Consider the following 14,321-nt stretch of genomic DNA (forward strand, 5'->3'; position numbering starts at 1 on the left):
CTGTCAGCGCTGAAATACGTGTCTGCCAAATGTCGTCGATATTACTCTTTAGATAACTATTTTCATCATTTCTGTCACCATTCAAGCTGCTTCATTACCTCACCTGCCGACAGATGGCAGCACGCCTAATTCCTCTCGGCGACCCACCGTCAGACACACAACTAACTGCCCGCACTGCTCTGCATCTAACACTAATCTCTCTCCTCCCACCACACTCGTTCACTGAAAAAACAGGCAACTAGATAGTTCTTTGAACGCAAACTAGCGCACATCAGACGCAACCTGTATGTAGATGTATGGTGCAAGGGAAATATCCCCCTGCTCCCACACAACTAATTAATACTAGTTGACAACAGAAATAAAATTTCTGTCGATAGTATTTGAACCAGTCTTATTCATTTGCGAATTCCATGCATTCCTTCTTGCAAATCACTCAATCATGTTTGCTAGCCAAACGCGCTCCTCCTAAATGTTCCGTACATCATGCATTAGTGCTGATTATCAAGACTGTGTTGTGTGTCAGCCGTTTATGGTCATCAATTGCACTCTTCTTGTGTTGCTCACTCATTCTTGTAACTCAAAAGTACGTCGTTGTCATCCAAGCCTAGCACTTGGAGCAGGCCAAATCAAATGGCTCGTCCCCGTGCCACTCGAGAAACTCCCACAAGGCTTTCATGACATGTCGCAATCAAAGTCCTTCCACAACCTGTAGCGACATTGCTGCAACGACGCGGGTCCCGATACCAAAAGTATGACTTATGCTTGCTTCTATTCTATATAATAAAACCACCACTCGGAAAGCGCTATTCCCTTCCCCACATCCCTCAGAATGTGGTGAACGATCATCGATTACAACCAAGATGCGATGAATCTCGATCGCAAGCCTCACCGCTCAGGGACAGTGCTACCACTCATCATCGTGGTTACGTCTACTCCAGCTTTGAACTAGAGAGAGTTGAAGACATACTACAGAAATGATCCTGTGAAGTATGATCTTGCTAGCAAGCTATCACCGCTCGCTACTTATGCCACGAGACCGTCAACACGCCCTACGAGAATACGACACACTCTTCACATTTCGCGATTTACTTATCGAAGAATTTCTTAAGCTCGGACATTCTGCAAAGAACCTACTTCTACTCTTACTTGGCCGCCATGATCTCACTCAGCTATTTTGTGCGCTACCAGTGCTTCTTGTCTTCCGAAATGAGAGACCCATTGCCTCACGCGAGACTGTATGTAAACACCGCTTGCACCTCCGGCCGCTAGATGGGGGCCTGGGGCACATACAGTAGCATCCTATGGCGCAAGCAGACATGCCAAATAGCCACTGAAAGACAAACACACAAGACGGCGTTCATACGACTCTTGTGCTTTCTTAACGCCGCCTCTCTCTTCGAAAATTTTCGCACCGCACTTTTATTTCACCCTCACCCTAACAGTGCAAACTCTTGTCGATATATCGCCACTTTCATGCATACTTCCTCTTTCGTTTCACTTTGCGTCTAGCTTGATACCCGCCAAGAGCTGCTGATATATAATACTCGCAATAAATGTGTTTCTCTCTGTATCTCTTTTCGCCTATCACGAGTATTGCTTTTCCTCACATGGCAATTATGAAAACACCCACAGCTAAACAAACACTTACACTCAGCGCCACGTCCATACTATCAATCATACGCCAGTAATTTCACAGCTACTTGCTCCACTAATACATTTCTTATGTCTACTGTTAAACAGATGAAGAATCAAAGTATACAACAAGTCTCTGTGAACATCACTGTCATGGACATTTTACAGACCTACGCATACCATGCCAATCTTTATGCTTCAACTATGATGGCCATGTGCTATGAATAAAGAAATTTCTCATAAAATAACAATTTTACGACTACTCCGACAAGCTCCTTACTAAAATGCTAGATGTTTAGCAATCTCCCCCCCCCGCCCCCTCAAAAAATCATCTCAGAATAATCTCAAGCAGTGCTTACATCCCATGAGCACTTCTTTGCAAACAAAACCACAAACTACTTTTTATACTAGCTTCCTTGTCACAGTGAACAGGAAACTAATGCTAGTGCCTCAGTTTACTAAAAAGCTTTTTTCGCTTGCAACAAATAAACTACCAACTTGAACCACTTGGATTTTCAGACACACACAGAAAACTTAATTCCACAGAAACTTAGGAGTAACAGTGGTTACCTCACATTTTCACACACACTCAAATAGCTACTTCTGTGCACTTCACACAATGTTCTCATCGTGTTCCACCAGAGAACACAGTTATCACTATGAATGGATTCTGGTAAAAGAGCATTAAAAAAAAAACAAACAGCCTGATCAAAGTGATTATCTGCAATATCATGTCACTCTATACCGAGGGGAAACTAGAATGCAGGGAAAGGAGCTTTGTTGTGAGCAATGTGTTGGTATTTCATCATTTACTGGCCAAAGTCTTCTCAAGCCAAGTATGCACCAGCTCTGTCTATGGCTGGGTCAATCCAAGAGCCCCTATCAATTTTACTTAAAAGACAAGCAGCATCAACAACTCACAGGAGGCACTGAACATTTATACCATTATCTGCACCACCTCCACTGATTTACTGAAGAAGAAACTGCAAAGTCTGGCCAATTTTGTACACAAGTAATCTTGAAAACATTGGAGTCAACAGCAGGATACATAGTTTCCAAGACTGTAGCTAGGAACAACCCTTCCATTTCAAGATTTATCTCTCACTGAGACACATCATACCCAAACTACAACTACCAGGAAATTGCTACTCAATTCATCTCTAGCTATCTATGTCATATTCAACAACTGTCCTCTTTCTCACCTAAATCTTCTACAAAACTGAGTACACTGTTATGAACAAAGAACCAATGCCACATTATGCAACAAGCCAGTTTGCCACTAATATCCACTCTATTGAAAACAATTGAAATGCTCATCCTGCCCAACTAACCACCATCTACAGCCCAAATCTCACTCACATCATACCTACAAATCACAAACTTGTGCGGTAAAAATAATTTTGGGTTCAAAACACAATCTACTAATCACATACTAGTATTTATTACAAAGCCTCTCAATTCATCATTCACTTCCAAATATCGGCTTATATGCTGTTGTGCAACTGCAGTGCAAGTAAACACCCTCAAATCATCTAGAACTGAGATGCGAAAAGGTTCACCAAGAGTTTCCAGGACAATAAATAGCGCGCTCTCTCTCTCTCTCTCTCTTTACACAATCGTCCTAACACACTGCAAGCATTTCAGGGCAAATGTACTTGTTTCATTATACTACGAAACGGCCAATTGCATTTTCAAATTAAAAAGCATCTACCTGATCCAACGTGATCCGCTACTCCACGCCCTTCATTCTCACAACACAACCTACCTCTGCTAATTACATTACGTTTTACTTGTGATTATGGCTCAGCAATAGCCGAGCAATACGAAAAATACCTTATAGACTCATTTAATGTTCCCCTCCACGGAAATCTTAGTAAAAGGCGAAAGATTTATTCGTTTTGAAGGGAAACAGAGTGCCGATCAAAGCCCTCACTTCAATACTTATGGCTGCTTCTCTATTGCTTCTCCGCGAGAACGCGGAAATTCTTTCCGTCTTGTCTACTTCTCTACCGTCAACAGACTTCCAGTGCCATGCAAGCACACACCCCAAACTAACTGTCAGCGCTGAAATACGTGTCTGCCAAATGTCGTCGATATTACTCTTAGATAACTATTTTCATCATTTCTGTCACCATTCAAGCTGCTTCATTACCTCACCTGCCGACAGATGGCAGCACGCCTAATTCCTCTCGGCGACCCACGTCAGACACACAACTAACTGCCCGCACTGCTCTGCATCTAACACTAATCTCTCTCCTCCCCACCACACTCGTTCACTGAAAAAACAGGCAACTAGATAGTTCTTTGAACGCAAAACTAGGCCACATCAGACGCAACCTGTATGTAGATGTATGGTGCAAGGGAAATATCCCCCTGCTCCCACACAACTAATTAATACTAGTTGACAACAGAAATAAAATTTCTGTCGATAGTATTTGAACCAGTCTTATTCATTTGCGAATTCCATGCATTCCTTCTTGCAGATAACAGTGCCTTGCAAATCACTCAATTCATGTTTGCTAGCCAAACGCGCTCCTCCTAAATGTTCCGTACATCATGCATTAGTGCTGATTATCAAGACTGTGTTGTGTGTCAGCCGTTATGGTCATCAATTGCACTCTTCTTGTGTTGCTCACTCATTCTGTGTAACTCAAAAGTACGTCGTTGTCATCCAAGCCTAGCACTTGGAGCAGGCCAAATCAAATGGCTCGTCCCCGTGCCACTCGAGAAACTCCCACAAGGCTTTCATGACATGTCGCAATCAAAGTCCTTCCACAACCTGTAGCGACATTGCTGCAACGACGCGGGTCCCGATACCAAAAGTATGACTTATGCTTGCTTCTATTCTATATAATAAAACCACCACTCGGAAAGCGCTATTCCCTTCCCACATCCCTCAGAATGTGGTGAACGATCATCGATTACAACCAAGATGCGATGAATCTCGATCGCAAGCCTCACGCTCAGGGACAGTGCTACCACTCATCATCGTGGTTACGTCTACTCCAGCTTTGAACTAGAGAGAGTTGAAGACATACTACAGAAATGATCCTGTGAAGTATGATCTTGCTAGCAAGCTATCACCGCTCGCTACTTATGCCACGAGACCGTCAACACGCCCTACGAGAATACGACACACTCTTCACATTTCGCGATTTACTTATCGAAGAATTTCTTAAGCTCGGACATTCTGCAAAGAACCTACTTCTACTCTTACTTGGCCGCCATGATCTCACTCAGCTATTTTGTGCGCTACCAGTGCTTCTTGTCTTCCGAAATGAGAGACCATTGCCTCACGCGAGACTGTATGTAAACACCGCTTGCACCTCCGGCCGCTAGATGGGGGCCTGGGGCACATACAGTAGCATCCTATGGCGCAAGCAGACATGCCAAATAGCCACTGAAAGACAAACACACAAGACGGCGTTCATACGACTCTTGTGCTTTCTTTAAAGCCGCCTCTCTCTTCGAAAATTTTCGCACCGCACTAGTTTATTCACCTCACCCTAACAGTGCAAACTCTTGTCGATATATCGCCACTTTCATGCATACTTCCTCTTTCGTTTCACTTTGCGTCTAGCTTGATACCCGCCCAAGAGCTGCTGATATATAATACTCGCAATAAATGTGTTTCTCTCTGTATCTCTTTTCGCCTATCACGAGTATTGCTTTTCCTCACATGGCAATTATGAAAACACCCACAGCTAAACAAACACTTACACTCAGCGCCACGTCCATACTATCAATCATACGCCAGTAATTTCACAGCTACTTGCTCCACTAATACATTTCTTATGTCTACTGTTAAACAGATGAAGAATCAAAGTATACAACAAGTCTCTGTGAACATCACTGTCAGGACATTTTACAGACCTACGCATACCATGCCAATCTTTATGCTTCAACTATGATGGCCATGTGCTATGAATAAAGAAATTTCTCATAAAATAACAATTTTACGACTACTCCGACAAGCTCCTTACTAAAATGCTAGATGTTTAGCAATCTCCCCCCCCCCCCCCCTCAAAAAATCATCTCAGAATAATCTCAAGCAGTGCTTACATCCCATGAGCACTTCTTTGCAAACAAAACCACAAACTACTTTTTATACTAGCTTCCTTGTCACAGTGAACAGGAAACTAATGCTAGTGCCTCAGTTTACTAAAAAGCTTTTTTCGCTTGCAACAAATAAACTACCAACTTGAACCACTTGGATTTTCAGACACACACAGAAAACTTAATTCCACAGAAATTTAGGAGTAACAGTGGTTACCTCACATTTTCACACACACTCAAATAGCTACTTCTGTGCACTTCACACAATGTTCTCATCGTGTTCCACCAGAGAACACAGTTATCACTATGAATGGATTCTGGTAAAAGAGCATTAAAAAAAAAAAAAAACAGCCTGATCAAAGTGATTATCTGCCAATATCATGTCACTCTATACCCGAGGGAAACTAGAATGCAGGGAAAGGAGCTTTGTTGTGAGCAATGTGTTGGTATTTCATCATTTACTGGCCAAAGTCTTCTCAAGCCAAGTATGCACCAGCTCTGTCTATGGCTGGGTCAATCAAGAGCCCCTATCAATTTTACTTAAAAGACAAGCAGCATCAACAACTCACAGGAGGCACTGAACATTTATACCATTATCTGCACCACCTTCCACTGATTTACTGAAGAAGAAACTGCAAAGTCTGGCCAATTTTGTACACAAGTAATCTTGAAAACATTGGAGTCAACAGCAGATACATAGTTTCCAAGACTGTAGCTAGGAACAACCCTTCCATTTCAAGATTTATCTCTCACTGAGACACATCATACCCAAACTACAACTACCAGGAAATTGCTACTCAATTCATCTCTAGCTATCTATGTCATATTCAACAACTGTCTCTTTCTCACCTAAATCTTCTACAAAACTGAGTACACTGTTATGAACAAAGAACCAATGCCACATTATGGCAACAAGCCAGTGCCACTAATATCCACTCTATTGAAAACAATTGAAATGCTCATCCTGCCCAACTAACCACCATCTACAGCCCAAATCTCACTCACATCATACCTACAAATCACAAACTTGTGCGGTAAAAATAATTTTGGGTTTCAAAACACAATCTACTAATCACATACTAGTATTTATTACAAAGCCTCTCAATTCATCATTCACTTCCAAATATCGGCTTATATGCTGTTGTGCAACTGCAGTGCAAGTAAACACCCTCAAATCATCTAGAACTGAGATGTGGAAAGGGTTCACCAAGAGTTTCCAGGACAATAAATAGCGCTCTCTCTCTCTCTCTTTACACAATCGCCTAACACACTGCAAGCCATTTCAGGGCAAATGTACTTGTTTCATTATACTACGAAACGGCCAATTGCATTTTCAAATTAAAAAAGCATCTACCTGATCCAACGTGATCCGCTACTCCACGCCCTTCATTCTCACAACACAACCTACCTCTTGCTAATTACATTACGTTTTACTTGTGATTATGGCTCAGCAATAGCCGAGCACTACGAAAAATACCTTATAGACTCATTTAATGTTCCCCTCCACGGAAATCTTTAGTAAAAGGCGAAAGATTTATTCGTTTTGAAGGGAAACCAGAGTGCCGATCAAAGCCCTCACTTCAATACTTATGGCTGCTTCTCTATTGCTTCTCCGCGAGAACGCGGAAAATTCTTTCCGTCTTGTCTACTTCTCTACCGTCAACAGACTTCCAGTGCCATGCAAGCACACACCCCAAACTAACTGTCAGCGCTGAAATACGTGTCTGCCAAATGTCGTCGATATTACTCTTTAGATAACTATTTTCATCATTTCTGTCACCATTCAAGCTGCTTCATTACCTCACCTGCCGACAGATGGCAGCACGCCTAATTCCTCTCGGCGACCCACCGTCAGACACACAACTAACTGCCCGCACTGCTCTGCATCTAACACTAATCTCTCTCCTCCCCACCACACTCGTTCACTGAAAAAACAGGCAACTAGATAGTTCTTTGAACGCAAAACTAGGCCACATCAGACGCAACCTGTATGTAGATGTATGGTGCAAGGGAAATATCCCCCTGCTCCCACACAACTAATTAATACTAGTTGACAACAGAAATAAAATTTCTGTCGATAGTATTTGAACCAGTCTTATTCATTTGCGAATTCCATGCATTCCTTCTTGCAGATAACAGTGCCTTGCAAATCACTCAATTCATGTTTGCTAGCCAAACGCGCTCCTCCTAAATGTTCCGTACATCATGCATTAGTGCTGATTATCAAGACTGTGTTGTGTGTCAGCCGTTTATGGTCATCAATTGCACTCTTCTTGTGTTGCTCACTCATTCTTGTAACTCAAAAGTACGTCGTTGTCATCCAAGCCTAGCACTTGGAGCAGGCCAAATCAAATGGCTCGTCCCCGTGCCACTCGAGAAACTCCCACAAGGCTTTCATGACATGTCGCAATCAAAGTCCTTCCACAACCTGTAGCGACATTGCTGCAACGACGCGGGTCCCGATACCAAAAGTATGACTTATGCTTGCTTCTATTCTATATAATAAAACCACCACTCGGAAAGCGCTATTCCCTTCCCACATCCCTCAGAATGTGGTGAACGATCATCGATTACAACCAAGATGCGATGAATCTCGATCGCAAGCCTCACGCTCAGGGACAGTGCTACCACTCATCATCGTGGTTACGTCTACTCCAGCTTTGAACTAGAGAGAGTTGAAGACATACTACAGAAATGATCCTGTGAAGTATGATCTTGCTAGCAAGCTATCACCGCTCGCTACTTATGCCACGAGACCGTCAACACGCCCTACGAGAATACGACACACTCTTCACATTTCGCGATTTACTTATCGAAGAATTTCTTAAGCTCGGACATTCTGCAAAGAACCTACTTCTACTCTTACTTGGCCGCCATGATCTCACTCAGCTATTTTGTGCGCTACCAGTGCTTCTTGTCTTCCGAAATGAGAGACCATTGCCTCACGCGAGACTGTATGTAAACACCGCTTGCACCTCCGGCCGCTAGATGGGGGCCTGGGGCACATACAGTAGCATCCTATGGCGCAAGCAGACATGCCAAATAGCCACTGAAAGACAAACACACAAGACGGCGTTCATACGACTCTTGTGCTTTCTTTAAAGCCGCCTCTCTCTTCGAAAATTTTCGCACCGCACTAGTTTATTCACCTCACCCTAACAGTGCAAACTCTTGTCGATATATCGCCACTTTCATGCATACTTCCTCTTTCGTTTCACTTTGCGTCTAGCTTGATACCCGCCCAAGAGCTGCTGATATATAATACTCGCAATAAATGTGTTTCTCTCTGTATCTCTTTTCGCCTATCACGAGTATTGCTTTTCCTCACATGGCAATTATGAAAACACCCACAGCTAAACAAACACTTACACTCAGCGCCACGTCCATACTATCAATCATACGCCAGTAATTTCACAGCTACTTGCTCCACTAATACATTTCTTATGTCTACTGTTAAACAGATGAAGAATCAAAGTATACAACAAGTCTCTGTGAACATCACTGTCAGGACATTTTACAGACCTACGCATACCATGCCAATCTTTATGCTTCAACTATGATGGCCATGTGCTATGAATAAAGAAATTTCTCATAAAATAACAATTTTACGACTACTCCGACAAGCTCCTTACTAAAATGCTAGATGTTTAGCAATCTCCCCCCCCCCCCCTCAAAAAATCATCTCAGAATAATCTCAAGCAGTGCTTACATCCCATGAGCACTTCTTTGCAAACAAAACCACAAACTACTTTTTATACTAGCTTCCTTGTCACAGTGAACAGGAAACTAATGCTAGTGCCTCAGTTTACTAAAAAGCTTTTTTCGCTTGCAACAAATAAACTACCAACTTGAACCACTTGGATTTTCAGACACACACAGAAAACTTAATTCCACAGAAATTTAGGAGTAACAGTGGTTACCTCACATTTTCACACACACTCAAATAGCTACTTCTGTGCACTTCACACAATGTTCTCATCGTGTTCCACCAGAGAACACAGTTATCACTATGAATGGATTCTGGTAAAAGAGCATTAAAAAAAAAACAAACAGCCTGATCAAAGTGATTATCTGCCAATATCATGTCACTCTATACCCGAGGGAAACTAGAATGCAGGGAAAGGAGCTTTGTTGTGAGCAATGTGTTGGTATTTCATCATTTACTGGCCAAAGTCTTCTCAAGCCAAGTATGCACCAGCTCTGTCTATGGCTGGGTCAATCAAGAGCCCCTATCAATTTTACTTAAAAGACAAGCAGCATCAACAACTCACAGGAGGCACTGAACATTTATACCATTATCTGCACCACCTTCCACTGATTTACTGAAGAAGAAACTGCAAAGTCTGGCCAATTTTGTACACAAGTAATCTTGAAAACATTGGAGTCAACAGCAGATACATAGTTTCCAAGACTGTAGCTAGGAACAACCCTTCCATTTCAAGATTTATCTCTCACTGAGACACATCATACCCAAACTACAACTACCAGGAAATTGCTACTCAATTCATCTCTAGCTATCTATGTCATATTCAACAACTGTCTCTTTCTCACCTAAATCTTCTACAAAACTGAGTACACTGTTATGAACAAAGAACCAATGCCACATTATGGCAACAAGCCAGTGCCACTAATATCCACTCTATTGAAAACAATTGAAATGCTCATCCTGCCCAACTAACCACCATCTACAGCCCAAATCTCACTCACATCATACCTACAAATCACAAACTTGTGCGGTAAAAATAATTTTGGGTTTCAAAACACAATCTACTAATCACATACTAGTATTTATTACAAAGCCTCTCAATTCATCATTCACTTCCAAATATCGGCTTATATGCTGTTGTGCAACTGCAGTGCAAGTAAACACCCTCAAATCATCTAGAACTGAGATGCGGAAAGGGTTCACCAAGAGTTTCCAGGACAATAAATAGCGCTCTCTCTCTCTCTCTCTCTTTACACAATCGCCTAACACACTGCAAGCCATTTCAGGGCAAATGTACTTGTTTCATTATACTACGAAACGGCCAATTGCATTTTCAAATTAAAAAAAAGCATCTACCTGATCCAACGTGATCCGCTACTCCACGCCCTTCATTCTCACAACACAACCTACCTCTTGCTAATTACATTACGTTTTACTTGTGATTATGGCTCAGCAATAGCCGAGCACTACGAAAAATACCTTATAGACTCATTTAATGTTCCCCTCCACGGAAATCTTTAGTAAAAGGCGAAAGATTTATTCGTTTTGAAGGGAAACCAGAGTGCCGATCAAAGCCCTCACTTCAATACTTATGGCTGCTTCTCTATTGCTTCTCCGCGAGAACGCGGAAAATTCTTTCCGTCTTGTCTACTTCTCTACCGTCAACAGACTTCCAGTGCCATGCAAGCACACACCCCAAACTAACTGTCAGCGCTGAAATACGTGTCTGCCAAATGTCGTCGATATTACTCTTTAGATAACTATTTTCATCATTTCTGTCACCATTCAAGCTGCTTCATTACCTCACCTGCCGACAGATGGCAGCACGCCTAATTCCTCTCGGCGACCCACCGTCAGACACACAACTAACTGCCCGCACTGCTCTGCATCTAACACTAATCTCTCTCCTCCCCACCACACTCGTTCACTGAAAAAACAGGCAACTAGATAGTTCTTTGAACGCAAAACTAGGCCACATCAGACGCAACCTGTATGTAGATGTATGGTGCAAGGGAAATATCCCCCTGCTCCCACACAACTAATTAATACTAGTTGACAACAGAAATAAAATTTCTGTCGATAGTATTTGAACCAGTCTTATTCATTTGCGAATTCCATGCATTCCTTCTTGCAGATAACAGTGCCTTGCAAATCACTCAATTCATGTTTGCTAGCCAAACGCGCTCCTCCTAAATGTTCCGTACATCATGCATTAGTGCTGATTATCAAGACTGTGTTGTGTGTCAGCCGTTTATGGTCATCAATTGCACTCTTCTTGTGTTGCTCACTCATTCTTGTAACTCAAAAGTACGTCGTTGTCATCCAAGCCTAGCACTTGGAGCAGGCCAAATCAAATGGCTCGTCCCCGTGCCACTCGAGAAACTCCCACAAGGCTTTCATGACATGTCGCAATCAAAGTCCTTCCACAACCTGTAGCGACATTGCTGCAACGACGCGGGTCCCGATACCAAAAGTATGACTTATGCTTGCTTCTATTCTATATAATAAAACCACCACTCGGAAAGCGCTATTCCCTTCCCACATCCCTCAGAATGTGGTGAACGATCATCGATTACAACCAAGATGCGATGAATCTCGATCGCAAGCCTCACGCTCAGGGACAGTGCTACCACTCATCATCGTGGTTACGTCTACTCCAGCTTTGAACTAGAGAGAGTTGAAGACATACTACAGAAATGATCCTGTGAAGTATGATCTTGCTAGCAAGCTATCACCGCTCGCTACTTATGCCACGAGACCGTCAACACGCCCTACGAGAATACGACACACTCTTCACATTTCGCGATTTACTTATCGAAGAATTTCTTAAGCTCGGACATTCTGCAAAGAACCTACTTCTACTCTTACTTGGCCGCCATGATCTCACTCAGCTATTTTGTGCGCTACCAGTGCTTCTTGTCTTCCGAAATGAGAGACCATTGCCTCACGCGAGACTGTATGTAAACACCGCTTGCACCTCCGGCCGCTAGATGGGGGCCTGGGGCACATACAGTAGCATCCTATGGCGCAAGCAGACATGCCAAATAGCCACTGAAAGACAAACACACAAGACGGCGTTCATACGACCCTTGTGCTTTCTTTAAAGCCGCCTCTCTCTTCGAAAATTTTCGCACCGCACTAGTTTATTCACCTCACCCTAACAGTGCAAACTCTTGTCGATATATCGCCACTTTCATGCATACTTCCTCTTTCGTTTCACTTTGCGTCTAGCTTGATACCCGCCCAAGAGCTGCTGATATATAATACTCGCAATAAATGTGTTTCTCTCTGTATCTCTTTTCGCCTATCACGAGTATTGCTTTTCCTCACATGGCAATTATGAAAACACCCACAGCTAAACAAACACTTACACTCAGCGCCACGTCCATACTATCAATCATACGCCAGTAATTTCACAGCTACTTGCTCCACTAATACATTTCTTATGTCTACTGTTAAACAGATGAAGAATCAAAGTATACAACAAGTCTCTGTGAACATCACTGTCAGGACATTTTACAGACCTACGCATACCATGCCAATCTTTATGCTTCAACTATGATGGCCATGTGCTATGAATAAAGAAATTTCTCATAAAATAACAATTTCACGACTACTCCGACAAGCTCCTTACTAAAATGCTAGATGTTTAGCAATCTCCCCCCCCCCCCCTCAAAAAATCATCTCAGAATAATCTCAAGCAGTGCTTACATCCCATGAGCACTTCTTTGCAAACAAAACCACAAACTACTTTTTATACTAGCTTCCTTGTCACAGTGAACAGGAAACTAATGCTAGTGCCTCAGTTTACTAAAAAGCTTTTTTCGCTTGCAACAAATAAACTACCAACTTGAACCACTTGGATTTTCAGACACACACAGAAAACTTAATTCCACAGAAATTTAGGAGTAACAGTGGTTACCTCACATTTTCACACACACTCAAATAGCTACTTCTGTGCACTTCACACAATGTTCTCATCGTGTTCCACCAGAGAACACAGTTATCACTATGAATGGATTCTGGTAAAAGAGCATTAAAAAAAAAAAAAAAACAGCCTGATCAAAGTGATTATCTGCCAATATCATGTCACTCTATACCCGAGGGAAACTAGAATGCAGGGAAAGGAGCTTTGTTGTGAGCAATGTGTTGGTATTTCATCATTTACTGGCCAAAGTCTTCTCAAGCCAAGTATGCACCAGCTCTGTCTATGGCTGGGTCAATCAAGAGCCCCTATCAATTTTACTTAAAAGACAAGCAGCATCAACAACTCACAGGAGGCACTGAACATTTATACCATTATCTGCACCACCTTCCACTGATTTACTGAAGAAGAAACTGCAAAGTCTGGCCAATTTTGTACACAAGTAATCTTGAAAACATTGGAGTCAACAGCAGATACATAGTTTCCAAGACTGTAGCTAGGAACAACCCTTCCATTTCAAGATTTATCTCTCACTGAGACACATCATACCCAAACTACAACTACCAGGAAATTGCTACTCAATTCATCTCTAGCTATCTATGTCATATTCAACAACTGTCTCTTTCTCACCTAAATCTTCTACAAAACTGAGTACACTGTTATGAACAAAGAACCAATGCCACATTATGGCAACAAGCCAGTGCCACTAATATCCACTCTATTGAAAACAATTGAAATGCTCATCCTGCCCAACTAACCACCATCTACAGCCCAAATCTCACTCACATCATACCTACAAATCACAAACTTGTGCGGTAAAAATAATTTTGGGTTTCAAAACACAATCTACTAATCACATACTAGTATTTATTACAAAGCCTCTCAATTCATCATTCACTTCCAAATATCGGCTTATATGCTGTTGTGCAACTGCAGTGCAAGTAAACACCCTCAAATCATCTAGAACTGAGATGCGGAAAGGGTTCACCAAGAGTTTCCAGG

At 42.3% G+C, this 14,321-nt stretch overlaps 7 non-coding genes across 7 annotated transcripts; all 7 read right to left on the bottom strand.

The window, feature by feature from the left end:
- Nucleotides 1-788: 788 nt before the first annotated feature.
- Nucleotides 789-997, bottom strand: LOC126120010 (small nucleolar RNA U3). Its single transcript, XR_007525946.1, has one exon. It is a non-coding gene; the product is annotated as a small nucleolar RNA U3 (small nucleolar RNA).
- A 2,435-nt stretch (nt 998-3,432) lies between these two features.
- LOC126120079 (U5 spliceosomal RNA) lies at nt 3,433-3,549 on the bottom strand. Its single transcript, XR_007526008.1, has one exon. It is a non-coding gene; the product is annotated as a U5 spliceosomal RNA (small nuclear RNA).
- A 944-nt stretch (nt 3,550-4,493) lies between these two features.
- Nucleotides 4,494-4,700, bottom strand: LOC126120003 (small nucleolar RNA U3). Its single transcript, XR_007525939.1, has one exon. It is a non-coding gene; the product is annotated as a small nucleolar RNA U3 (small nucleolar RNA).
- Nucleotides 4,701-7,132: 2,432 nt separating this feature from the next.
- On the bottom strand, nt 7,133-7,251 carry LOC126120013 (U5 spliceosomal RNA). Its single transcript, XR_007525948.1, has one exon. It is a non-coding gene; the product is annotated as a U5 spliceosomal RNA (small nuclear RNA).
- Nucleotides 7,252-8,198: 947 nt separating this feature from the next.
- Nucleotides 8,199-8,405, bottom strand: LOC126120084 (small nucleolar RNA U3). Its single transcript, XR_007526013.1, has one exon. It is a non-coding gene; the product is annotated as a small nucleolar RNA U3 (small nucleolar RNA).
- Nucleotides 8,406-10,840: 2,435 nt separating this feature from the next.
- LOC126120014 (U5 spliceosomal RNA) lies at nt 10,841-10,959 on the bottom strand. Its single transcript, XR_007525949.1, has one exon. It is a non-coding gene; the product is annotated as a U5 spliceosomal RNA (small nuclear RNA).
- Nucleotides 10,960-11,906: 947 nt separating this feature from the next.
- LOC126120096 (small nucleolar RNA U3) lies at nt 11,907-12,113 on the bottom strand. The gene has a single exon (XR_007526024.1). It is a non-coding gene; the product is annotated as a small nucleolar RNA U3 (small nucleolar RNA).
- Between the last annotated feature and the right edge of the window lie 2,208 nt (nt 12,114-14,321).

This window comes from Schistocerca cancellata, unplaced genomic scaffold (genome assembly GCF_023864275.1).
Source record: "Schistocerca cancellata isolate TAMUIC-IGC-003103 unplaced genomic scaffold, iqSchCanc2.1 HiC_scaffold_405, whole genome shotgun sequence".
Taxonomy (NCBI): Eukaryota; Metazoa; Arthropoda; class Insecta; order Orthoptera; family Acrididae; genus Schistocerca; species Schistocerca cancellata.